The sequence below is a fragment of the Lagenorhynchus albirostris genome, chromosome 21 (assembly GCF_949774975.1).
Source record: "Lagenorhynchus albirostris chromosome 21, mLagAlb1.1, whole genome shotgun sequence".
Taxonomy (NCBI): domain Eukaryota; kingdom Metazoa; phylum Chordata; class Mammalia; order Artiodactyla; family Delphinidae; genus Lagenorhynchus; species Lagenorhynchus albirostris.
Genome location: NC_083115.1, coordinates 10,234,065 through 10,261,327, shown reverse-complemented (window position 1 = coordinate 10,261,327; position 27,263 = coordinate 10,234,065). Strand labels below are relative to the sequence as shown.

At 39.3% G+C, this 27,263-nt stretch overlaps 1 protein-coding gene and 1 pseudogene across 2 annotated transcripts in view; one reads left to right on the top strand and one right to left on the bottom strand.

Annotated features, from left to right (window-relative positions):
* The window catches only part of LOC132512784 (ribonuclease H1-like), a 48,006-nt pseudogene extending 31,715 nt beyond the window's left edge, over positions 1 to 16,291 (bottom strand).
* NRG1 (neuregulin 1) overlaps positions 1 to 27,263 on the top strand; it is a 1,016,158-nt gene that overhangs the window by 669,936 nt on the left and 318,959 nt on the right. The gene's annotated exons all lie outside the window — the stretch shown is intronic.

Below are 27,263 nucleotides of genomic sequence, written 5' to 3'. Positions count from 1 at the left end.
CTACTAGGCCTATTCTGAAGAGTGTCCCTACAGGTTCTTAACCCTAAGGAAGTTCATGCCCCAACCCACACCCTGCTCCTACAACAATTAATTTGGTTTTCATTTTGCCAGCGCTTTCCATGGTCACATGATGAAACAAATGTTTGAAAAGAAAAGAAAAAAGAGCTGGATGTCATGGTTGACTTTGAAAAGTTCCCAAGATAAAGATCCTGGGGTCTTTCTGAGTCTTGATGTGTTTCTGCATAGGTCTGTGTAAATTGAAATAAAAGTGGAGAATGAAGGGCTTCCCTGGTGGCGCAGTGGTTGAGAGTTCGCCTGCCGATGCAGGGGGCACAGGTTCAATCCCTGGTCCGGGAAGATCCCACATGCCGCGGAGCAGCTGGGCCGGTGAGCCATGGCCGCTGAGCCTGCGCATCCGGAGCCTGTGCTCTGCAACGGGAGAGGCCACAACGGTGAGAGGCCCGCGTACCGCAAAAAAAAAAAAAAGAAAGTGGAGAATGAATTTGCTACTTGTGCTCTTGTGCTAAAACAGCAGCTGTTAGCTTGGTGACATTCATCGTTACGTAGATCTACATTGAGCTGGCATTAGGAAGCCTACTCTCTCTCCAAGCATGTGATTGAGCCACTTTGGGGGAAAAAAAGACTCCTAGAGGATGATTTTAATGCCCAATAGACCTGGGAAGACAGGTATAACTCAGTGAATGAGAAATATGAAATGAAATTTCCAATAAGAATTCTCACCAGCCTTAATCAGCGTGAGCCATCTCAACATCGTTCGGTTTGATGTATTTGCTACAGCAGCTTCGACTACGTAAATATTGCAGATCTATTCCTTAGAGTAAGTTGCAGAACTTTTAAGGGATATGAATGTTATCTATAATGAATAAAGTACATGTGAAAAGCCTCACTCTTGTCATAAGTAGTTAGGTTATTAGACCAAGATCTGATCTAATCACTTTCTCAATATATGCCTTCATCCAAAGCCAAGAGAGGATGTGTCACTGATTATTATTAAGCAAAATTTCTGAGGGTCCCTGGGATCCCTCATTACAGAAGTACTTTACTACCTCTTCCCTCCACCCAACGTCCTTCAGATAAGTCCTGTTCATTCTTGAGATTTCATTTTAGGTGGCAGTCCTTTTCCCATAGAACCTTCTCTGACCATCTGTGTTTAGATCAGGCACCCACCTTTCTGCTCCCACAATGCCCACTTCCTCCATCGTGGTACTGATGGTCATGGCACTGTGATCATTGCCTGTTTATCTATCCAGTTTCTTCCCTATACTAGGAGCTCCTAAAGAGCAGGGCCTGTTTTTATCTTGTGCTCATTTGTATCACCAGCATCCCACAAAGTGACTGGCATTTAGTAGGTGCTAAATAAGTATTTGTTGAATTTTCAAAAACTGAGAATTCAATACTCCCTTAATCAATTGTAAAGAAATACCTTACCAAGATGTTCTGATAACTATTACAAAATGTCAAATATGTGAAACAAAATTGGACATTAGATTTTTTTCAGTATTATAGATTTCTTACACACAAGCACACACACAAAGCCATTTTATCTCTCTTTACTAATACTCTAAAATAAATCGCTTGTTAAAATAAATCCATTAGCTTGGTGTGTCCGTGTGTGTGCACATTTTAGTTGACAAAAACAATAGCCCACAGAATGACGAAGAAAGGGAGCGATTCAGCTGCTGATGCTTGAGACATAATTTTCTCAAGTTCAAAGGATAATCTGGCCAACTTAAAATAGTCATTTAAAAATGTGGACAGAATATGTGGATGTCAAGACACAGGTCACAGATCATTAGGAAGTACTAAGACTTGAAAACCAGCCATAGTCTATAAAAGAGAAGAGAGCCATTGGGCCCTGGCTGCCAAGAGCCACTTTAGTAAAACATTATGCTAATGATGGAAGTGAGATGGTCATTTGAAAAAAAAAAATTAAAATAACATTTAGGAATGCTGGGAGGCTGGTGGTGGCCATTAGGAAGCTGGCAGGCTGCAGCATTAATAGGTACTGAATACAAGGGAACCATATAGAACAGAATGGTGACTTTATGAGTCATTGTAAACCCGTCTCCTGACAGCTTGAAACTGGAAACACATTCTTACTCTAAATAGTTTTCATTTAGTTAAAGCCTTTTTTGAAACATTTACAAGCAAATGTGAACTTTGAAAGATTCTTACATTCCATAAAAGCAAGAATGGTGACGTGTAGTTCACCAACATGAAAAGAGTACAAACATGTTGTAGCAGTACTTTTGGAATGTTCTGTCCAATTTGACAAATCTAACGTTTCTCTATTTTCTGTCCTCTGTTTACTTAAATAAAGGAGTTCTTGTTGATGTTGATTTATTTTAATATGTCCAATTCATCATCATCATCAATATATTTACGAAAGTAGAGCCTTTTAATTGCCTTAGGCATTAAGCCCTGTTTTATGTGAAAGATTCCTGTATCTTTATTCAAGTTATTTCATTCCTTTTGGATATTCCCTAGCAGAGGGGATTCCTAGGATCTACTTGGTACTATAGATTTGATAACAGTTTTTTCCCTGTTAATGTTACATGTTGTTCAGTTATTTTGTTCTTGACCTCATCATGTTTTCAGTGAATTGAGAGTGATAAAATGAGTCTTAAGTAAAAATCTTTTAATTAAAGCAAACAAAGGATCAGCTTTTACGGGAAACAGGTCCATCAGCAAGTCCTTGTGGTTTAAGTGCAGAATGATGCTTGTGTGGAGAGATAGAGAGAGCGAGCCCCAGGGGTCCGGAGATTATAAGGTAGGTGCCCTTTTGCACTGGCCTAGCAAGGCTCTCCTTTCACTCTGCCCATTTCATTACTGATTGTTTTTACTGAGAATCAGGGATTTCTGGGAAACATGGTAATTTTCCCTGACCACACACCTTACAGCTCAGGAGGTATTTTGCTTTTTTTTTTTTTAAGCTAACTATTATACTTTCTTATCCTTTATGCTTGAAATGTGTCATGGTTTTCTTCTCCTGTAGTCCACAGAATATCATCGTACTCTTATGGGGTATGAGACTATTTGCTTTTGTTTAAATTCACAATTTCCTACCCCACTGGGAGAAAACCATCTTCTTCTCTGAAATTTGTGATAGTGTGTTATCCACTCAGTCTTCAATGTCATCCTAATTTCCTTTATCCAACTATTTTACCATTCGACCAGCTACTTTGTCCTAATGTCTGCCTTCTTTAGTTTTTATTCTACCTCCCTTAAAGCTTCCACATCCCTTTCATTGCTCCTGGTGCACTCTACCTGCTTCTATTTTCCTACTCCTTTCAATGTATCAGACACAGTGTGATCAATTAATCATGGTCTAGAATGAACTGTGTGCTTCTGCTTTTAGCTACATCTGTTAGGTGACAATACTTCCAGGGAAAACAGAGGTATAGCATGCCTCTTACCTCGTTGCTGGGTAAGTGGTTTGTAAACCAGGGGATAGAATGTTCCCCAAATATTCTTGAATTTGTTGCAGTTCTTTCCTGTCATCCACCTCCCGCAGTCTCCGTCCTCAGATCCACTTACCCCTTTATATCACTTAAGCCCTGTTTTATCTATGTCCTCTGTGTCTCTAACCTTTAGTCACTTGAGACAGGCAGAGAAAAATAGGACCCTGACATAAACCACATTTTACAGGTCCCGTGAGATTTTGCCTCATCCTTGACAGCAGTCTAAAAAGTAGATCTGGCATTGTGGAATATTCTCTTGTTTCAGTCTTTTCCTTCTTTTGGAATTTGGGGATGTTTTCACAGAGTGATTTACCAAGAAAACATTCCAAATCCTCAAGGATCACATATCCTTCACCTTGTGGTCAATTCCCAGAGACTAAGCTTAATGGAACATTTTGAACTTACTTCTTCTCCCTCCCCCTCTTCTCTCCTCTTCTTTCTCTCCCTCCTCCCCCCTCTTCTCCTTCTCCTTTATAAAATCTGACTTCAGTTTAGCCTTCATGTGAGCTTGAGAGATTTAGACCATTCCGTCTGGCACCAATATAACCCCACAAAAGTGCCATTTTTGACTGGGTGACGTAACAATGAGGAGAGTTGTTTCTGCCCTGCTGTGCTTTGTTATGGGTGAGCCCTGAAGTGGCTCCTTACACAAGGGGAAATATTGTCGGGCTAAGAAGATGGTTTAAGATGGTATGAAATCAGAGATGAATAGAAGGGCTATAAAGTTTGGGCTGTACAGGGAATTCCCTGGCAGTCCAGTGATTAAGACTCTGCGCTTCCACTGTAGAGGGCACGGGTTCAATCCCTGGTCAGTGAATTAAGATCCCACTTGCTGCTTGTGGTGCGGCCAAAACAAAACAAAACAGAACAAAACAAAACAAAACACCATGACCTAAATTTTTAAAAAAAAAGAAGTATGGGCTCTACAATTGCTGTCACTCTCAGCAGTAGAGAGTTTAGGGAATATTTATTTCAAACTATGATTGTCCTCCCTTCCAATCGCAATGCTTCCTACTACTGACTTTCTTCCCTTTTCCCACCTGTATGTATAAGCTTCTGTACTGCGTTATGTGGGTACCACAGCCTGGGTGAGCTTCTGGAATAGGGCAGGATATTTTATTTTTAGTAATAATGATAGCAAACGTAGGCCAATTGCTTACTCGTGTAAGATCAACTAGGAAGTGGTGGAGCTGGGACTGAGTCATATGGTAGTTGTATATGTAACGTCTTAAGATATTGCCAAACTGTTTTACAAGGTATTGAGTTACTTTACATTTCCAACAGCAGTGGACAAGAATTCCAGTAAAGCCACATCCTTGCCAACTCTTGGTGTGGTCAGTCTTTGTAATTTTTGACATTTTAATGTGTGTGTTGTAGTATCTCATTGTCGTTTAAATTTTCATTTCCTAGTGACTCGTGATGTTGAACCTCTTATTTGTATATGTGTATCTTCTTTGGTAAAGTGACTATGCAGGTATTTTGCTCATTTATTGAGTTGTTTTCTTATTATTGAGCTGGAAAAGTTTTTCATGTATTCTAGATACAAGGTTTTTTTTTTTCAGATATGTGATTTACATATGTTTTTTCTAGTCTGTGGCTTACTTTTTCATTTCCTTAACAATATTTTTTTATAGAGAAGATGTTAAATTTGATGAAGTCAAGTTTAGCAAGTTTTTTCTTTGGCTTGTGCTTTTGGTACTGTATCTAAGAAAACTTTGCCTTACCAAGGTAACAAGGATTGTCTCCTGTTTCCTGGATGGGTTATGGTTTTAGGCTTTACTTTTATGTCTGTGATCCATTTTAGGTTAATTTTTATATACGATACAAGATATAGGTCAAAGTTCTTTCTTTTTTTTTCCCACATATGGCTCTTGAATTGTTCCAGCATCTTTTGTAAAATGACCTTTTCCCCACTGAATTGCCTTTGAATCTGTAAAAAATCAATTGACTATTTACATGCGGGTCTATTTTTGGTATCTCTTTTCTGTTCCACAGATCTATTTACTTATCTTTATGCCAATACCACACTGACATGATTGCCTTAGCTTTATAATAAATCTTGAAGTCTGGTAAAGTAAGTCCTCCAACATTGTTCTTTTTAAAAGCTGTTTTGGCTCTTCTAGTTCTGAAGTATTTTCAGAAGATGTTTATTTAGAATCAGCTTGTCAATTTCTGCAAAAAACCCTTTGCTGGGATTTTGATTGGAAGTCTGCTGAATCTAAAGATCAAGTAGGGGAGAACCAACAAGTTAATATGGAGTCTTATCTCCAAATGGATGTTGGTTTTTTAAAACTTCTTTCAACAGTATTTTTTTTAGATTTTCATGTATACGTCTTACTCATATATTGTCAGTTACCCCAAGTATTACATGTTTTTGATGCTATTATAAATGGTATTGACTTATTCATTTAAATTTGTATTATATAAAATCCACTTGATTTTTGATTATCTTGTACCCTGAAAGTTTGCTAAACACACTCATTAGCTCTAGTATCTTTTTTGTAGATCACATAAAATTTTTTTTTTTGCATAGATGACTTTACTATCAGCATCAAAGAGAAACAAGGCCAGACCTTCCACACTGCTTAGAAATCTCCTTAGCTAAATACCCAAGTTCACTGCTTACTAGTTCTACCTCTACCCAACAGTAGAACCCAACTCTGCCAAGATCTCTGCCATTTTATTACAAGGAATGCCTTTCCTCCAGTGTCCAATAACATCTTCCTCCTTTCTGACTGACATCTCACCAGAATCACCTGGAACATTCATATTTCTAGCAGCCTTCTGTTCATGGTGATATATATATTCTCTTAGACAATGGAAGCTGTAGTCCTTCTCACTTTTTTCTGAACCTTTACCAGAATCATCGTTGACGTCCATATTTCTACCAACTGTTTCTTCAAGGCAATCAGGCTTTTTCTATAATGCACTTCAAAACTCTTCCAGCCTCTACCTATTACCCACTTCCAAAGCCACTTGCACATTTTTAGGTATTTGGTAGAGTGTTCTCACTTCCCAGTGTCAGAATCTGTATTAGCTTCCTGGGGCTGCCACAACAAATTACCACTAACTGGCTGACTTAATACAACAGAAATGTATTCTTTCTCTCACAGTTCTGGAGAGTAGAAGTCCAAAATCATAATGCTGGCAGGACCATGGTCCATCTGAAGGCTCTGGGGAAGAATCCTTCCTTTCCTCTTTCCTTGCTTCTAGTGATTGCCATCAATCCTTGGTGTTCTTTGGCGTGCAGCTGCATCACTCCAATTTCTGCTTCTTTTATCACATGGCCCTTTTCTCTCTCTCTCTCTCTTTCCCCCCCCCCCTTCCCTCCCTCTTTGAATGTATGTGTGTGGCTTTAACGTGGCCTTTTTGTAGGACACGAGTTATTAGATTTAGGGCTCACCTTAATCGAATATGACCTCATCTTAAGTTGATTACACCTGCAAAGACCCTATTTACAAATAAAGTCGGGGACCAGAGGTTAGTACTTCAACATCTTCTAGGTGGACACAGTTCAACCCACCACATTGGGTTGTCTTTTCATTACTGAGTGGTGAGTTATTTACATTTTCTGGATACAAGTACCTTATCAGATATATGATTTGTCAACATTTTCTCTTATTCTGTGGAATGTCTTTTACTTTGTTGATTGTATGTTTTGAGGACAAAAGCTTTTTAATTTTTGCTGAAGTCTAATTTATTTCTATTTTGTCACATGCATCTTTTTTGTGACACTTTTGGTGTCATATCAAAAAGAAAAAAAAACACATATCACCATGTATGAAAAGACAATTGTTTCCCCATTTTATTGTTTTGGCAGCATTTTGAAAATCAACTGACCAATCCATGAAAATGAAATGTCTTTCTGTCTATTTAGGTGTTCTTTATTTCTTACACCAGTGTTTTGTAGTGTTCAGTGTATAAGGCTTACACCTCTTTTGTAAAATATATTCCTAAATATTTCATTCTTTTTGATGCTATCATAAATGGAATTATTTACTTAATTTCACTGTTGGATTGTTCATTACAAATGTAGAGAAATACAGTTAGTTTTTGCATATTGATTTTATATCCTCTAACCTAGCTGAACTCAAGTATTAGTTCTAATAGTACTTTTGTGGCTTCTATAGGATTTTCTATATACAATATCATGTCATCTGTGAATAGATATAATTTTAGTCCTTTCCTTCCAACCTGAATGTTGTATTGTTTCTTTTTCTTATGTAATTGTCCTGGCTAGAACCTTCAGGACAATGTTGAATAGAAGTGATGAGAACAGAGACCCTTGTCTTATTTCTGATTTTAGGGAGATAGCTTTCAGTCTGTTGCTATTAAGTATTAGCTGTAGATTTTTTTGGTAAGCACTCTTTATCCAGTTGTGGAAGTTCCTTTCTATTTCTAGTTTGTTGAGTGTCTTTCTTATGAAAGGATATAGGATTTTGACAAATCCTTTCTCTGCATATAGTGAGATGATCATGTGGTTTGTGGCTTTAATTTTATTAATATGGTGTATTACATCAATATGGTGTATTATGTATTAATATGGTGACTTTGTGTGCTGAACCAATCTTGTATTCTTGGGATAAATCTCACTTGATCATGGTGTATAATCCTTTTTCTGTTTTGCTGGATTTGGTTTGCTAGTATTTTAACTGAAAATTTCTGCATCTATTTCAAAAGGGATATTATTCGGTAGTTTTCTTTCTTCTGATGTCTTTGTCTGGTTTTGGTACCAGTGTAATACTGACCTCATTGAGTTGGGAAGTGTTTCCTCTTCTTCTCTTTTTGGGAAGAATTTATATTAATTCCACTTTAAAGGTTTGGTAGAATTCACCAATGAAGCCATATGGGACTGGGCTTCTTTGTGAGAAGTTTTCTGATGATTAATTTACTGTCTTTACTTGTAGGTATATTCAGTTTTTCTTTTTCTTCTTGGGTTAGTTTCACTGGTTTGTGTCTTTCTAGGAATTTATTCATTTCATCTAGGTTGTCTATTTTGTTGATACGCAATTTTCGGAGTACTGCCTTATAATCTCCCACCCCCCGCCTTTTTTCTTCTCTGTAAGATTGGTAGTAATGTTCCCTCTTTCATTCTTGATTTTATAATCTGAGTCTTCTCTTTTATTTTTTTGGTCAGTATAGCTAAAGGTTGATCTTTTCAATGAACCAATCTTTGGTTTGGTTGGTTTTCTCTATTATTTTTCTGTATCTGTTTAATTTATTTCTGCTCGAATATTTGTGATTTCCTATCTTTCCACTTGTTTGAATTTTGTACTTCTTTTTTAGTTTCTTAAAGTGAAAGAATAACATTAATTTGAGACATTCCTTTCTTATTAATAAAGGTGCTTATAGCTTGAGATTTCCTCTAAGGTTGACTGTATCCCATAAGTTTTGGTTTACTATGTTTTCATTTTTATTAATTTCAAAGTATTTTCTAATTTCCCTTCAAATTTCTTTTTTGACATATTGGTTAGTTATGTGTGTGTTTCTTAATTCCTACCTATTTATAAAATTTCCAAATTTCATTCTGTTACTATTTTCTAATTTTATTCTATTGTGGCCGGAAAAATACTGTGTGTGATTTCAGTCCTCTTAAATTTACCGAGGCTTATTTTTTGGACTAATGTATGGTCTACCCTAGATAATGTTCTATGTGTGCTTGAGAAGAATGTATATTCTATGGTTGTCAGGTAGAGTGTTCTGTTGACGTCTGTTAGTCTATCTGGTTTATAGTGTTGTTCAGATCTTCTATTTCCTTGGCATCTTCTGCCTGGTTGTTGAAAGTGGAGTATTGAAGTCTCCAACAGTTATTTTTGAATTGTCTACTTCACTCTTCGATTTGTCTGTTTTTGCTTCATGCATTTTTCAGTTCTTTGTTAGATGCGTATATGTTTATAATTGCAGATGGTTTTATCCTTTTTTCATTAAAAAATATTCTTATCTTTAGTAATGATTTTTGTCTTAAAGTGTATTTGTGGTATTGGCATAGCCCCTTCAGCTTTCCTTGGGTTACTGTTTGCCCTGTATATTTTTTCCCATCCTTTTATTTTGTGTATTGTGTCCTTGAATCTAAAGCAAGCCTCTTATAGACAGCATATGGCTGGATCCAATTTAACTTATTTTTTTTAAGTCATAATTTAATGTGTAAGGTGTGGCCAGTACCAGCCTATGGGAGGACATTTTCCTCTACTTGGTTCTGTGGACACTGGTGCCATCTTGTTTTGGAGCCTCTGACTCTTTGTTCTAGTAACTGTATTAGTTTACTATCAATATATTACTATATCAGTATATAGTATATATTACTACTATATTAGTTTCCAACATTATTAAAATCAATGGATGACCCGCTGCTTAGCAAGTGCATTCTGGTCCTAAGATACATCTTCCTCTCCCTGGCTGGCATTCACCTCAGTGGTAATGTCTATTGCAGTTTCTTTATGTTCTTTCTGAGTTGCAGTGAAAACAAGTTCATATTTTTTCTTGGTATTGGCCTTAATACTATTATTTTGACGTGTTCAACTGAAGTGTCATTTATATAAATATGTTTAGAAATAAAAGCATGAATTTACTAAAGACAAGTGCCTTACAAATTCCATACTCGTCATGTTATTTTTACCTGTATCATTGTCTCTTCATTTAAAATTTTTTTCTATAAAGTTTGGTTTCTTTAATGTATTTTCTTCTGCCATAACACACAAATACCTGATTCTGCAGTGAGAATTAGTTGGTATGGGATTGGTAAACAGGTAAACTACAGAGTTTCCTTTGGTTTATTTACAGATTGTTCTTGGCAAGAGAAGCCAGATTACTAGAGTAGAATTATAATCTTTAGCAAAAAAAAAAGAAATAAAAAATTTCTCCATCCAATGCCTTCTCTACAGAGCACTGCAGCTCAGCCTTGTACAGTTTGTAGTTTACAGAAGGCTTAGCAGATTTCACTTCCTCCTGTGCCCACCTTGATAGCAGGCCCACTGGCTGAAAACTCCATTTCTACTCCTTATCTCTGCCCCCACCAGCACCGCTCTATTTAACATGTAACCTGCATTTCCACTGTACTCATTTTTAAATAACATCCGCTGTGGCTGCCGCCAGCCATGCTGAGCTGCTTGCCTGGGCAGTCCAAATTATCTCCCTGGCTACCAATTATTGTTTTTTGTTTGTACTCTGGTCATAAATTTCCATAGGTTTGAAGTGATCTATCCTTGCTGTGATTTTTCGCATAAGTTCTGTTTTTATAGTGTGTGATTTTGCAGAAAAGGAGGTTTTTTGAGTTACATGTATTGCATTATAGTAGAAATGCTTTTTCTATGTTGCTAGAAGTCTTTTTTATTTCTGTCTTCACTTACTAAAATACAAATGTACAAAAGTAAAGCGGTGTAGTTCTTATTGGCTGTTTTTGTGGACTGAAGTGAGACTTCGAGAAGGTAAAGCCAGAAATCTAAAACAATAACAGAAACGGACAAATCTTATATATCTTGCCCTGATTATTTGTATATTAGAGTCTTGTGTATTGTAGGAGATGTATTTGCATGTGAAGAAACATATTGGGGGGGTGTAATGAGAAAATATAAAGGGGTTTAAAACCTCTGATATAAAGTTACTATAAAGGCTAATTATGTCGTTTTCAAACCAACACATTGTACACCTTAAACTTACACAAAGTTATATGTAAATTACATCTCAATAATAAGTTAATAAATAAATTAAATGTGTCCCTAAAAATGTAATTAGAACCTCTTGTTTGTCATTTCTGGAACAAATAGTTAAAATTCTCCACTGTTTAACTGATAATCTGTTATTTTGATCTTTGTTCCAAAGTGATTTCTAAAAGTGTTTTTGGAGCCACTTAAAACAGAAAAAAAGTCATAAGATTTTGTAGAGGTTTTCGTCTCCTGCAATTCATTTTATAACTGGGCATCAGGTATTATAAGCTATAAGTCAGTATTCTTTCTCCATATCATTTCCAGAAGTGTTACATTTTCCATCTCTTGTGCATTTGGAATTACGAGGTTTGGAAAGAGCATAGCTATTAATTCTGTAAGTTAAGTACATTCAAGTACATTGCAGACCTTACTTTGTAGAAAGCCTTCTTTTCTCCTCCTCACATCACCTCCCTGCTGCCACATTAACACACTCCAGTCATGTGTGTGGGTTTTATAGAAGTGCACCACTATAAACTGTGTGTAAGTACCAATGCCAACCTCTCTGGCATATTCTTATTAAAGGGCATAAATACTCAAAGTGCCATTCTGTGAAAAAGGAAATGCTGGATATTAGTTTTAGTATAAATTTGTAGCATTGCTTCAAATGTCTATATAGAAAGCATAATAGATCAGTGGCAAGTTAATAATGTCAAGAGAATCATTTCTGATTTCTTGCATATCATTTTGTCTGTTCTTTGGGAGTTTCCTCTATATAAGTATAATGTTGATAATCGGAAAGGTTGAGGACTCTGGAGATATTTATAGCAAAAAACAAAAAAGAGAGAGAAGACTTGGAAGAAGCATGATCATTGTCTTCAGTATTTCATGAACAATTATGTGGACGAGGAGGTAGACATATGTTCCTGATGTGTGAATGGAGTGCAAGCTTTTCGAGGCCAGGATCTCAGTCTTCTCCATAATTAATCACCTTAAACTTAACAAAATATGCCCTCAACCCTCAACATAGAGGACATTCAACATGAAAAATATTGTAAGTTTAACTATTCATTAATTACCTAGAAGAGTAAAATTTTAAAGGTAGAGTAAGTCAGACTTTTATTCAAAAAGGTGATTATTTCTTATAATTAAAGCAGTCAGAGAACGGAATGAGCTGCCATCAGAAGCAGCAATCTCAGGACTTCCCTGCTGGTTCAGTGGCTAAGACTTCGCCTTCCAATGCAGGGGGTGAGGGTTCGATCCCTGGTCAGAGAGCTAAGATCCCACATGCCTCGGGGCCAAAAAACTAAAACATAAAACAGAAGCGATATTGTAACAAATTCAATAAAGACTTTTAAAAAACGGTCTATGTCAAAAAAAATCTTAAACAAATAAACAAAAACAGCAATCGCGCCATCACAACAAGTGTTGAAACTAATGTTGACTAACTCTCGTGAACGTATTACTGATGACTGTAATATCCTCTTGGATACCGAAGAGTTTTCTCACAGTACTGCAGGGATTCTCCCCCCCGCCACCAGTGATTTAAGGGGTCTATAACAAAACAAGTTTCAGGCTTGAACTTAGGAGCTTGGGAGAATTCCAAGAACAGTGATACTGTTTAGGCTACCCCTGGTGAAACTCCAAGCCGATGGAGATGAGAAGAACAGACATATTGAGGCCTTTGACACATGTGTTTGGAGCCATGGAACATGTTAAATTGGAATTTTTGAGACATTGCATTCCAATGCTCACGTCTGACTAAATCACCACATGATGTGAAATCAGGAGCTTGTGGTTAGTATCTTTGTGTGTCTGTATTGCAAAGATGATTCAAAGAATTACTGAGGAATCATGAAAACGTTGCCCTTCCAAGGTCAAATGCAATGGCTCATTTCCCTTACTTCCCTCAGGTCTTTGCTAAACATCTCCCTATCGGTGAGGCCTTAGCTGACCACCTTGTTTAAAACTGCAATACTCTTCATACTCTCTGGAATACCTTATGCTCCTCCACTGCTTTATAGTGTTCTCTTCGGCACTTATCAATAGTACAGTGCTACATCTGACTCATCTATTTTATTTCTTATCAGTTTCCCTCCACGAAAGTATAAGCTTCATGAGGGCAAAAATTTTCATATGTTCTGTCCACGGCTATGCCCTTATGTCTTACAATGCTTAGCACACTAGGGACACTCAATAAAATATGTTGAATTAAACTAACAGGGGAACACTGTGGCCCTGCCATTCGTAGTCCTTTGCCTATCTAAAAGGTCAGTCCCTCCCATCACCTGAATGTCTTGCAACGCCATTCACAAAAATTAAGGGAAAGCACGCGTCTGCATATCCTTACACTACTGATGCTACTTACATTACTTCTCCTTAGTCTTGAGGAAAGTAATGGCATAGAAGCAAAGGAGACAAGTAAGCCCTGAACATCTACCGTGTACGAGGCACCGTGCGAAGTGTTTTGTATCCATCTCTTCATTTACTCCCCCTTACAATCCCGCCAGGTAGCAATTATAATCCCTGCTCTTCCAAACAAACTCATGTCTGAGAAAACTTAAGAAACTTGTAAGAACTAGGTTTCAACTCCAGGTCTGTCTGACTCTGATAAGGAGAGCTTCATCTTGAATAGAGTATTTGAATCACTCCCAGCTCAAAAATTCTTTTAGACTCCCACATTCCACAGATTTCAGATTTTTTTCTGAGATATAGATCATACCCACCCACAACACTTCTATGTTGATGGATAATTTACACAGAACTGGAAATTATTTTAATCAGATCAACATCTCAGAGAGTGAGAGTTCATTAAGGAAAGGGGGAAGGGAGCTTTGGGGATTATGATGAGGGGGGACTTTGATTTTTTTTTAACTTGTTTTGTCTTTACATGGTACACAATTCAAAAAGTGCAAGCAGAAGAAGGCCCCTAAAGGTTGTGCAATGATTTTGTGTCTGGTGTGTAGGTAGTTGAGTATTTGGCTGCTCTGATGGGTGTACGACACATGTCCTTTTTAGGGTTATTTTAACACAAATGCTGGGTTTTCTTTCATCTTTTTCACCCAGCAGCCAGTTACTTCCTCAAAGCTCGCACTTAGCTTCACGTAAAGACAAAAACGATTGCTTGTAATGCCACGTACCCCACGTAATTATTGCCTGTGTGGGCAATAATTTATGAAGCTATTACTACACAATTTTCTAATCTCACTTTACGGTGATGAGTATCGCATATTAATCTGCATAATGCCCTCTTGATTATATTTGCTGGATGTGAGTTTCAATTTACTGGCATTTAGGTTAAACATTTTATAGTTCTCATTTCATTAGTAGGCTTTTTAAAATATACTTTTATGTGAGAATCTGATTTCTGAGTGGGAGGAATATCCTCACGAATTCTTCCTAAGAATAATCTGAAAGGTAGTAGGTACAATGTGAGTTTGTCATTGTCAAGAGTTAAGGAAGAGACATATAGAGAATAAGCTATTTCAGGTAATCATAAAATAGCCCTTCTGCAGCCAGAGCAATTGGGCCTTATGTCTTTGAGTTGAGATGCTCCGCCCTGAATTATAGGATTTAGAGAAGGATACCCTGGATTCCAGCTCCTCAGCTTACTGGCTCTGTGTTCGTTCTTGGTCAGGAACCCCAATCCTCTAGACATCAGTGCCCTTAGTTACAAAATTAAGGACATAATAATGCTTCTCTCCTACAGTTGGTGCAAGAATTAAATGGGATAATGCATATTGTATGTTTAAGAGCACAGTCTCAGGAGCCAGACTGGGTAGATTTGAACTGTGCGGTTCGGGCAAGAGATTAAACACACCTATGCCTCTGTTTTATCATCTGTAAAATGGGGATAATTATAGGATCTTACTCAAAAGTTGTTGTGAGAGTTAAAATGATTTAATACTGTAAAGCACTTAGGTTCCCGGCACATAATAAATGCTCACTAAAAATTAGCTATTATATGGTATGTGACAGCATTGCATAAATCCTAATATACGTCATCACCTATTATCTGGGTTCTGTGCACCATTTTATATATTTATTTAATGGATTATTTTATACAGATTTAGTCAGATTTTATAATACAAAACAAGTGGTTACGTAGTAGGTATAGAGGAGCCTAATTTTGATGTTTCCTATGATTTTATTTATGTTTTACTATTAAACATACTCATACACAAGTCTTATCTTTCTTCTTGGCACTTCCTTTAAGGCAGGGGCTGCCTTCAACTTTGGAGAGCTTTTAGTGCTTAGAAGAGTTCCTTGCTGGTAATAAGTATTTGTGTTTAATACACTTCTTGACTGTGAAATTGGTTAACCATTTTTGGAAGTAATTCTAGCAGCAACTGAACAGGCTCAGATCATTGTGGCAGGGGGTGAACAGCAATCTTAAAACTGAATTCGGTAACGGGAATTCATGGAGAGAAATGGAGTTCAGTGTAAATTCAAAATTTGAAATCCAAAGGTGCCGTGATATAAAGGGAAGGATGTGGGATTTGTCTTTAGTCTTGGAGTCCCATCACCTTGGGCATGAGCTCAGGTGAGTAACTGCGTGGTATCTCTGCTTCCCCATCTGTAATGTGAGGACCGTATATCCCCTCTACCTATTTCACAGGGATGCTTAAAACTGTTAACAGAGGTAATATGTAGGAAGATGCTTTGTAAGCCATAAAATTAATGTACAAATATTAGCGTTATGGATATTCTGAGAGGCAAACCAAAGATTCCAAAGAAGACACTAACTCTTCTTCTTGCCAACTATATATCCATGTTCATTGTTAAGCTGGATGGGTCTTAATCTTATCTACTGAATTCATTCTGAAAAGTACAGGCTAGAATTCATTAGTCCTTTAGCATAAAGGATCTATTAGGTGAGTCAGTAATTAATTCCAAAATCTTACCCTTCGAGTAAGAGGGATGTGTGTCATCAGTGGAGCTGAAGGCTAAACACAGAGGAAGAACTAGCCCTGCCCCGTGTTCTCATGCAGTCACCCTAATTTTGTTTAGCCCTCAGGATGGAGGCTGAGGTACCCAGTCTCTTCTTTGTCTCTCTCCCTCTCCCTTCTAACATACCTCCAACCATATCTCCAGCTGCAGCCTTGTCCGAAGTGTAGGGCAGGGGGAGAAGTGGTGAGCATGCTTACTTCCAGCCTTGGTGACAACCATGAGGTACGTTCCTGTAAATTCTGATCATAGGGGAATTGGAAACACTATGTGACTTTTTTTTCATCAAAATATTCCAGTAGCCCCAAGAAGAAGAATCTGACCGTAAGGGTCTCAGCGCATTGCTAGGAGAAGTGTAGCTGATAAAACTGTCTTGCAGAATGCGTGAGGATGGATGGACGGATCAAAGGAATCACCTAGTTCAAATGTTTCATTTTAGTACAAGGAGTCGTCCTGGTGCATTTCCTTCGTGTGCCTGAAAACAAAATGTTTATTGGAACTCAGTGAATGCCTTAGCCTCTGAAGCCCAGAGGTGTTCCGCCGTAACTCATCATGGACTTAGGTCATTTGTGAGATGATGTTACTTGGAGGTCACTGAAAATACTTGAGGTGGCCAGGGGCAATGGAGGACTCATTATGAGAAGGTAATGACGTGTTCTCCTATTGATAGAAAAATGATGCTACCCCTGACTCATTCGCAAGGTGGTGGCTGTTTCTCACTGAACTCATGGACGATGACCTTGTGCTGAACCATTCACCATCTTTGCCTCATTCCTTTCAAGCCCAGTGATCGGGGAGTGTGAGCCAGCCGGCTGGGATGTGGAGTCCGGTCCAGAGGTTCAGGAACAGTTTACAACTGTGAGACAGAGCCAGGTTGACTGGTTCCGAATGGAAGTCGTCACCCTTAACATCCGTGAGCTGTTAGTTGACACCCTGAAGCTCTCTGGCTGCTTGAGGAAGGGCTGAGAGAAAGCACTTAGATCCCTGCTGAGCTCATTACCTTAAATTAGCTTCTGTGGTCTGGTGGTCTGTGCAGGAGGGGAATTTCTCCAAAGCCTTGGGAAAGTGTGTGTATGGGGGATGGGGAAAGGGGAAAGGGTCTCTAAGATGGGAAGGAGATTCAGTTAAGCTTCCTGGAAAAATAGGGCTGTTAATCCTTAATTCTTACTAAGAAAGCATAAAGTCCCTGAGTGGAAGGCTGTTTCTTTAGAGCAGTCTGAGCACTTGAGCTGTCTCCCAGAACGCAAAGGGGAGGCGGACAGAGCGGGTCACAGATAACTCCCTGTTTCACCTCATTCCCCCTTAGCTTTTTCCTAAGAGGTGGGCTTTATAGCCAACTTCCCTCTGTCTCTGTTTTCTTCTTGTGCAAACCGGGTGATGACATTGACTCTCTTCACAGGAAAGCACTCAGTGAGGATTAACTAAGTAATGAGAGCAAATTGCAAGGGTGATGGAAATGCCCAATAAAATCGCTGACGGATGTCTCCCGGGGGGCGGGGCCCTTCCATGCTCCTTTCATCCGGTTTGCACCAGCACCATGGACCACCGCTAGCTCTGCGGGCTCCTCAAGCCTTACCCCCTGAACCCTTGTCTCTGAGGAGCTTTGAGCTATTTACTGAAATGATTGCTCGGTTGTCCCCACCCTCCAACCATCCCTCCCAGGCGAGAGCAGTAGGACTCATTTTCCTCTGTCTGGGGAAAGACATCCAGGAGACAGGAATGTTGGCCAAGCTATCAGTGATGCCTCCCGTTCCCATCCTGAGGAGAGCAGCTTTTCAAGAATATTCTTTCCTGAGTATACTTTTTGTTTTTTTTTGCGGTACGCGGGCCTCTCACTGTTGTGGCCTCTCCCGTTGCGGAGCACAGGCTCCGGACGCTCAGGCTCAGCGGCCATGGCTCACGGGCCCAGCCGCTCCGCGGCATGTGGGATCCTCGCGGCCCGGGGCACGAACCCGTGTCCCCTGCATCGGCAGGCGGACTCTCAACCACTGCGCCACCAGGGAAGCCCTCCTGAGTATACCTTTTATAGACTTTCTGGAGAACAGTGTAGTGACACAGGCATTCAAAATTCTTAGAAACATGCATGACCCTTGCCTGAGGAATTCCATGTTCAGCACATCATCACAGATCTTCTCGTTCACTTTTCTTCACTCCAGAGTGTATTGCCTTCAAGGGAGAATTTAAGTACTTTGGGACTTTGAATCAACCAGCTGATTACCCCATCTGCCCACCCAATTGCTATAGGGCTGAGGGATCTGCTTTGTAATGGGACACCAGCCTTCCACAGTCTGCTTATTCTCTGGTTGTGGGCGTATTCAAGGAAATCTATATATTTGCACAGAGTCATGGAAATGTACACGTGAACAAGCTAGAGTGATCATGGTCTACACTTTCTATTTATAGATGAGGAATCTGAGACCCTGAGAAAACAAGTGGCTTACCCACATGTTCATACCTATTCAAAGCCACAGAAGGAATGAGAACCCAGGGCCTGTAACTCCCATCTGGGCTTTTCTTTAGTTATGGAAACTTAACAATGTGGGACATAAAGTAGAGAGAAGTCATTGTAGGGTGAATCTTTATAAGGTAGAAAAAGAAATCTTGTTTGTACCAGGTTTCATAGTGCTCCGGAATCCACTGTTGGAGTATCGAAAGCTTATTCTGCACAGTTCACAGGCTGGGGCCGGGTACCTCGATTCATTCCAATTTTGTATCCAAGGACTGTAAGTTCTAAAATAAAAGAAAGGAATGTTCTTTATCAGTAACTCAGCGAAGGCTCAGTGTATTGTGTGCCTCTATAGTTGATCTTTACTAGGGAATTGTGAGCAGGTAGTTACTAAATGCTAAGCTATTTACATACTGTAATGGTTAATTTTATGTGTCAGCTTGACTGGGCCACAGGGTGCCCAGACGTTTGGACAAACATTATTCTGGTGTATCTGTGAGGGTGACTTTGGGTGAGATTAACATTTGAATGGGTGGCTTGAGTAAAGCAGACTGTCCTCCCCAATGGGTGTGGGTCTCATCTAATCGATTGAAGACTTAAATAGGACAAAAAGGCTGTGTGGGAGGGAACTCCTACTGCCTGATGGCTTTCGGCTGGGACATCCATCCTTTCCAGCTTTCGGACTCAGACTAAGACATGGGCTCTTCTTGAATCTTGAGCTGGCTGGCTTTTGAACTGGAACTTACACCGTCAGCTTTCTTGGTTCTCAGGCCTTTGCACTCAGACTAGAGCTACACCCTCTGTTCTCCTGGGTCCCCAGCATGCTGATGGCAGACCTTGGGACTTTTCAGCCTTCATAATCACATGAACCAATGCCTTATAATGAATCTCTTCATATATATATATATATATATATATATATATATTTAAAATATATATTCTATATTTAAATACATATTATATAAAATACATATATTTAAATGTTTAGATATGTAAAACTATGTTTACACACACATCCTATTGGTTCTATTGACCTGGAGAACCCTGATTAATACACACATGCTTAATCCTCACAAAGACCCTCTGAAATAGATACTGTTGTTGTTGCTATCATTATTATTATTACTCTATCTTAAACATGAGGCAGTTACACTCAGACTGGTTAAGTCACTTGCCCAGAGCTACACCGTGTGTCTGGACGGAGCCCGCATTCCCCTCGGAGTCCTCATGCTGCGTGTCCGTGACACACTGTCTCTTACTGTGTCTCTAAAGCCTTAAGCACGTGAGCGTCCTTTGACCTAGCCATCCAATTCTAAGAATATACCCTAAGTGTTAAGCATGAGTGTGTAAGTATAATGGTATATCTTTAAACATTTCTAATAGTAAAAACTTTTAAACAACCTAAATGCTGAAAAGTAAGTGGGTAAATGATCTATGATAGTGTTCCTCAGTGAAATACTGCATTCCTTACAAACCGTGCTTTCAAAGACTGTTTATTTACCTGGGTAATCATTCACAATATATGACTCTTAAAAGCATGTTACAAGCCTAAGGAAACATGATGACTAAATGTAATGTGGTATTTTGGATGGGATCCTGGAATTGCATTTAGTTATCATATTTTCTTAGGTTTGTAACATGTTTTTAAGCTGGAACAGGAAAACTAAAGTAGTAAAAACTAAAGGAAGCTGAATGAATTATAGACTTTAGTTAATGATAATGTGTCAAACTTGGTTCATTAATTGTGACAAATATACTATACAAATGCAAGATATTAATAAGAAGGAAAAATGGGTTTAGGGCATATGGGAATTCTTTCTACTACCATCACAATTTTTTTGTATATCCAAAACTATTCTAAAATTTAAAAATTGTTTTTAAAAAGTTACAAGGCATTACATCCAGGAGGGGACCCTCTTTGTAAAGAAAAAGAATGTGTATGTAGGTGCATTGCAATAATGAAAGGGAAGAAATCAAATGTTAACAGGAATTATTTTGGATTGGTGAATGTGGTAATTTTTGTTTTTCTGTGTTTTCCAAGTTTTTGGCATTGAATATGATTATCTCATTTAAAGAAAATAATAAATGCTGCTTTAAATTGATCACTCCCATTTCCTTCCATAGTGTCTGAAACTCTGGCCGTTAAAATACTCTTTTAGGGGCTTCCCTGGTGGCGCAGTGGTTGAGAGTCCGCCTGCCGATGCAGGGGACCCGGGTTCATGCCCCGGTCCGGGAAGATCCCACATGCCGTGGAGCGGCTGCGCCCGTGAGCCATGGCCGCCGAGCCTGCGCGTCCGGAGCCTGTGCTCCGCGACGGGAGGGGCCACAGCAGTGAGAGTCCCGCGTACCGCAAAAAAATAAAAATAAAAAAATAAAAAAAAAATACTCTTTTAATTTAAGAATAATTAGAAAATATGTTCCCTGAAGAGTAACCCTTTACAACCTTATTCCGTGTTATTCCATTTGCAAGGATTAGTTGGGCAAATAAACTGTCATGTGGGAAAACAGACAAAAGTGTCTTCAGAGAGTTTGTGGCGAAGGACACCAGAAAGGGAGGAGAGGGACGACCATGTGCCAGGACCTACCATTGTCAGTCCCTGTCCCAGCTAAAGGCTTCAGTGACTCCCAGAGGGCAGGACACCTTTCTTTACCTGAACACAGGTGATCAAGGTGTGCAGGGTGATTTCTGCTTAGGTGGGATGTTTTCCCATAGTTTGATCCAAGACAACAAGAAGTGCTGTTGTTCTTTTGTTTTTTGTTTTTTTGCGGTACGCGGGCCTCTCATTGTTGTGGCCTCTCCCGTTGCGGAGCACAGGCTCCGGACGCGCGGGCTCAGAGGCCATGGCTCACGGGCCCCGCCACTCCGCGGCATGTGGGATCTTCCCGGCCCGGGGCACGAACCCGTGTCCCCTGCATCGGCAGGCGGACTCTCAACCACTGTGCCACCAGGGAAGCCCTGTTTTTTGTTTTTTACCAAAATAATTCTCTTAACACGGACAACCTTAGATCTGTAAACGTACCTTGCCTATTCACGACATTGCTGTGCTGTGTTGTGGAAAGGCCTAAAAAGAAGTAAAAGCCTTAGTTTCTAATTTCAACCTGCCACGCATTTAACATGTGACCATGGAATAAAACCCACCAAGTTTAGGTACCTCTCACTAAAATGGAGAACCTGGACAAGATCACTGGTTTTCACACTGGGTCCTACGAAGCCCTAGAAGTTCCTTAGGAAGTCCTCCAGAAGCCAGGTTTGGATTAGATTCTCTGGACAACTTACCTGGATTCAACCAAAGTACCTTAACACTTAACGTGGGCTACATCTCGGGCTTCTGTATACAGTTCTGTTTGAATGCAGGGATTTTGTTGAACTCTAACATTCAGTGATCCTCAGATTCTGAAAAATGGCTTAAAGTGAAATCCAGGTTAAAAATCAGTTTTTCAGAGCCATTGTCGCTACTGTCAGAAGAGAGAAAACTGCTACCAAAAGAAGCAAAATCAGATTGAGGTGGTTTCAGAAATAAAATATCCTGTAAAGCAATTATACTCCAATAAAGATGTTAAATTTTAAAACAAGATTATTTCTTCTGAAAAAAATTAAAAATTAAAAAAAATATATCCTGCCAAGAGAGTCTCTGAAACATCCCTTTCTGTCTCTGTCAGAGGTGAGGTAGGAAGGCATTTGTTTTCAGGCAACTCTGTTATGATTCACATTGCCTGTGAAAACCTTCAACCCAATCCTTCTGCTTCGCAAACTGGAAGGACAGCCCGAGTTAGAGACAATCCAAAACTTTTACAAACTGTTCTGAGAAATAGGTATTTAGAATGGCAAGAAACAGGAAAACATATGCTAGGGAGATTTATTGCCTTAACAAGCCGAGGAGGACGAACGCCTTACTCTCCTTTTGAATGGAGGTGGTCTGAACCAGTTGAGTCAGCTTTGAGCGGAACAGAGGGATCTTGTGTTTTTCCTGACATTTCAGCTCTAACCCTAATGCAGACAAACAAAGGCCAGAGGACCAGTGGACTGAGCCAACAGTGACAGCACTTCCAGAGGTCCTGAAACGAATTCAGCCGCTCTGCGCCCCTCAAAGCAGTGATGCCCGGGAGCCTGTTAGAACATCTTAGGACTTCCGCCAATAAGAACAGACCACGCCTTACCTCGCAGTCCCTCTGGATCCAAGCTGAGCTGAGGCCAAATCTCTAAAACCTTCAGGTGCATAAATAATCCCCCTCTTTTCTCTCTCCTGAATCCCATGACAACCTGGGCATCATTTATTATTGGAAAGAACAGCTATATAGCAGGAGAAGAATAAGAAGAAACGCCCTTGCAGAAAGTCTTGGTGGGTTCCCAGAACAGATAAACTACAATCAGTCATATGTTCCTCAGCAAATTAAAGCATCTATCGAAGGAAAGTATTTGAACAAAACTCTACTTTATTGGGTCTGTTTTCTGTAGTGTATTTCTATGGGGAATATGTTCTATAAAAGGCAGATTTTACTTTATAAAAGGAAAAGTGAAGGGAAAGAATTCGCAAAATGCACACTCAGTTTACATTTAGTTGAATGTTTTGAATTTGACGTTCTCTTTAGTGATTCTTTTCTAGTTTCTTCCTTATATCTGAATCATTATGTCTATTATATGAAGGGAACAGTTAGCCTTATGTTCATTCTCTAGTAGACTTGCTGGTAGTTCTAACAGGAAAACAATACATGAGCATGGATACTTAAAACCATATAAAGTTCATAAATTCTCTAACCTTTACCTTTATACACGTACCCAAGTTTCCATGTTTATTCCAATATCCTACAAATTTTCTTTCCTTTTAATTTTCCTTGCATCACTCCCCAACCCCTGCAACATTCATTCTCAGTTTAATCCCTACATCATCACAGTCCACACTTTTTGCATCTGATGTGTTAAAATTGCCCACCCTATTGAAAACTATGGCTGGCCAAGTACAAGTTAACAGAACTCTAGGCGGACCCTTGTACATAACCTCATTATTTAGTTTCAGTTTCTGGTGGTGGCTGTGTAATCAGCCTGGCAGCAGAGAGACTACACTGTGATCTCTGACAGGGCAAGGATCAGGATGATGGTACACGCTCTAGACACTTTCATGAGTCCGTTTTGCCAGAAGATCAGCGCAGCATCATGGTGAAGGTTCTGGAATCAGCCTGCTTGGGTTCATGTGATGACTGTTGCTTACTGACTGTATACCCTTTTGGGTACTTACTTATCCAGTTTAAGCCTCATATCCATCACCTGGAAAAGTATATAATAATACCTATCTTCATGTTATCAGAAGTATTAAATGACCTTGAGATATAAAGTGTTAAATGTGGTACCAGACCCTAGTAAGACTTGGATAATTATCTTTCTTCCTTTCTCCCTCCCTCCCTCCTTCCTTCCCTCCTTCCTTCCTTTCTTCCTCCCTGCCTCCTTCCTTCCTTCTTTCCTCCCTCCCTCCCTCCTTCCCTCCTTCCCTCCTTCCTTCCTTCCTTCTTTCCTTCCTTCCCTCCTTCCTTCCTTTCTTCCTCCCTCCCTCCCTCCTTCCTTCCTTCCTTCCTTCCTTCCTTCCTTCCTTCCTCCCTCCCTTCCTTCCTTCCTTCCTTCCTTCCCTCCTTCCCTCCCTTCCTCCCTCCCTCCTTCCTTCCTTCCCTCCCCCATTGCATGAGGACATATGCAGAACACTAACAGCACAGGTGTCTAAGGCAGTAGGTTTCAAGTGTAGTCTTTTAACCAGCAGCAGCATCACCTGGGAACTTGTTAGACTTGCAGATCTTCTGGCCTGACCCCAGACCTCCTGAATCAGAAACCTGGGTTTGGGGCCCAGCTCTCTGTGTTGTAGCCAGCCTACCAGATGATCCTGAGTATGAATATTCTGGTGTGAGGTTTTAAGTCATGCAAATGAATCTCTGCCTCCAGTTAAGGTAAAAAGGGAAAGACGTTGGCTTACACTGTCTTTGGGCAGGAAGACAGGACGTGGAAACACTATTAGAATTACTAGAAAAGCGGAGTCTTGAGCAGCTCAGTCTGTCGGGGTGTGCATTCTGCTCAAGATGTAAATGAGATGGAAAAAACAGCGGTAGTATCAGCTGCTCCATAATTATTTAGTCACTCTCAGGTAACTAGACAGCCTGGGAGTGTTGATCAAACATGCGCCTGGGTAATTGGCAGTGGAAGGTGTGAACTCTCCCCAGTTTAATAAATATTAGAATAGACTGCGAGAATTGGTGACTAACAGGGAGCAACTAAATGATGATCTTCTGTAGTCTTCCTTGAGGGGTGTATTTCTTGGTTTTCCGGAGAATGTTATAGAATGAAATGTACATTGAGGGTGAGACCTGGGAGGAGACCTGTCTGGTATCATAACAACCATGACAATATTAACGTACATGCAGATACACAGAAGACTCCATGAACCTTTCATGTTCAATGATTATACACAACGTTCTGTTGGATACAACCCCTCACATACATCTCTATCTGATATATGAACATTATTTTTTTTTTAAATTGGAGCATAATTGCTTTACAATGTTGTGTTAGTTTCTGCTGTACAGTGAAGCGAATCAGCTGTATGTATACATATATCCCGTCCCTCTTGGACCTCCCTTCCACTCTCCCCTCATCCCACCCCTCTAGGTCATCACAGAGCACCAAGCTGAGCTCCCGGTGCTGTACAGCAGGTTCCCACTAGCTATCAGTTTTACACATGGTAGTGTATTTATGTCAAACCTGAACTTCCTTTCTTGGTTTTTCAGAGAAGAACCTGTTAGTATATTCTCAAGATTTGTTCTGGCCACAGCAAAGAAAATGGAAGAAGCTACACATCCTTTAGCTAAAGAGTTAATTTTTTGCTAAAATACTTTGTAGGGAAGTTTTGATGCCATTCCTCTTAGGAATTTTTTTTTCCTTTTATGCTTTGGAAAGTATATTCACCACGGTATTTGTTGTTAGTCATTGGTGTGTTTTTCTTGTCACCTTTTCCAAATCAACTCTATTGTACTTATCTTGAAGAACTTAAATAATAACTTTAAGATAAATCCTAGTGATAAGCTCACAGCCACCGAAGCCAACAGAGGGAATACAAGAAAATGAGATATATGCATCATTTTTGAGAGTTAAGATTCTCATACTAAATGTTTTTGAAGCATTTTAAAATGACTGTAATATTTATCTTTAATGCTCAACAATATTGCAGTTATTGGATCAGAATGATAAATTGGCTCATCTGCAAGTACCTCTGCAAATTGAACTCTTCTAGCCTAGTGCAGTTCAATAAAAGTATAGTGTGAGTTACATATATCATTTAAAAAATTTTAATAGCCAAATTTTAAAAGTTAAAGAGAAACAGGTGAACATAATTTTAATAATATAGTCTACTTAACCCAGTGTATCCAAAATATTGTATTTCAACATGTAAAAATATAAATAATATTCAATATAAAAATATCAATGAGAGATTTTACATTCTTTCTTCACACTAAGTCTTTGAAACCCCATATGCATTTTACACTTACAGCACATTTCAGTTTGGACTAGCCACGTTCAAGTTCTCAGTAGCCACCTATGATCAGGGACAGGGCAGTTTTAGACATTAAAAGGATGTTTGTAAGATGCCTTTTTTTTTTTTTTTAATCAGTGTGTACATGTCAATCCCAATCTCCCAATTCATCCCACCACCACCACCACCATGCCCCTTTCCCCCTTTGGTGTCCATACGTTTGTTCTCTACATCTGTGTCTCAATTTCTGCCCTGCAAACTGGTTCATCTGTACCATTTTTCTAGGTTCCACGTATATGCGTTAATATACGATATTTGTTTTTCTGACTTACTTCACTCTGTATAACAGTCTCTAGATGCATCCACGTCTCTACAAATGACCCAATTTCGTTCCTTTTTATGGCTGAGTAATAGTCCATTGTATATATGTGCCACATCTTCTTTATCTATTCGTCTGTCAGTGGGCATTTAGGTTGCTTCCACGACCTGCCTATTGTAAATAGTGCTGCAATGAACATTGGGGTGCATGTGTCTTTTTGAATTATGGTTTTCTCTGGGTATTTGCCCAGTAGTGGGACTGCTGGATCATATGGTAGTTCTGTTTGCAGTTTTTTAAGGAACCTCCATACTGTTCTCCATAGTGGCTGTATCAATTTACATTCCCACCAACAGTGCAAGAGGGTTCCCCTTTCTCCACACCATCTCCAGCATTTGTTGTTTCTAGATTTTTTGATAATGCCCATTCTAACTGGTGTGAGGTAATACCTCACTGTAGCTTGATTTGCATTTCTCTGATAATTAGTGATGTTGAGCAGCTTTTCATGTGCCTCTTGGCCATCTATATGTCTTCCTTGGAGAAATGTCTATTTAGGTCTTCTGCCCATTTTTGGATTGGGTTGTTTGTTTTTTTTTTAATATTGAGCTGTTTGTATACTTTGGAGATTAATCCTTTGTCCGTTGCTTCATTTGCAAATATTTTCTCCCATTCTGAGGGCTGTCCCCTCGTCTTGTTATGGTTTCCTTTGCTGTGCAAAAGCCCTGAAGTTTCATCAGGTCCCATTTGTCCATTTTTTAAATTTATTTCCATTACTCTAGGAGGTGGATCAAAAAAGATCCTGCTGTGATCTATGTCAAAGAGCATTCTTTCTGTGTTTTCCTCCAAGAGTTTTATTGTGTCCGGTCTTATATTTAGGTCTCCAATCCATTTTGAGTTTATTTTTGTGTATGGTGTTAGGGAGTG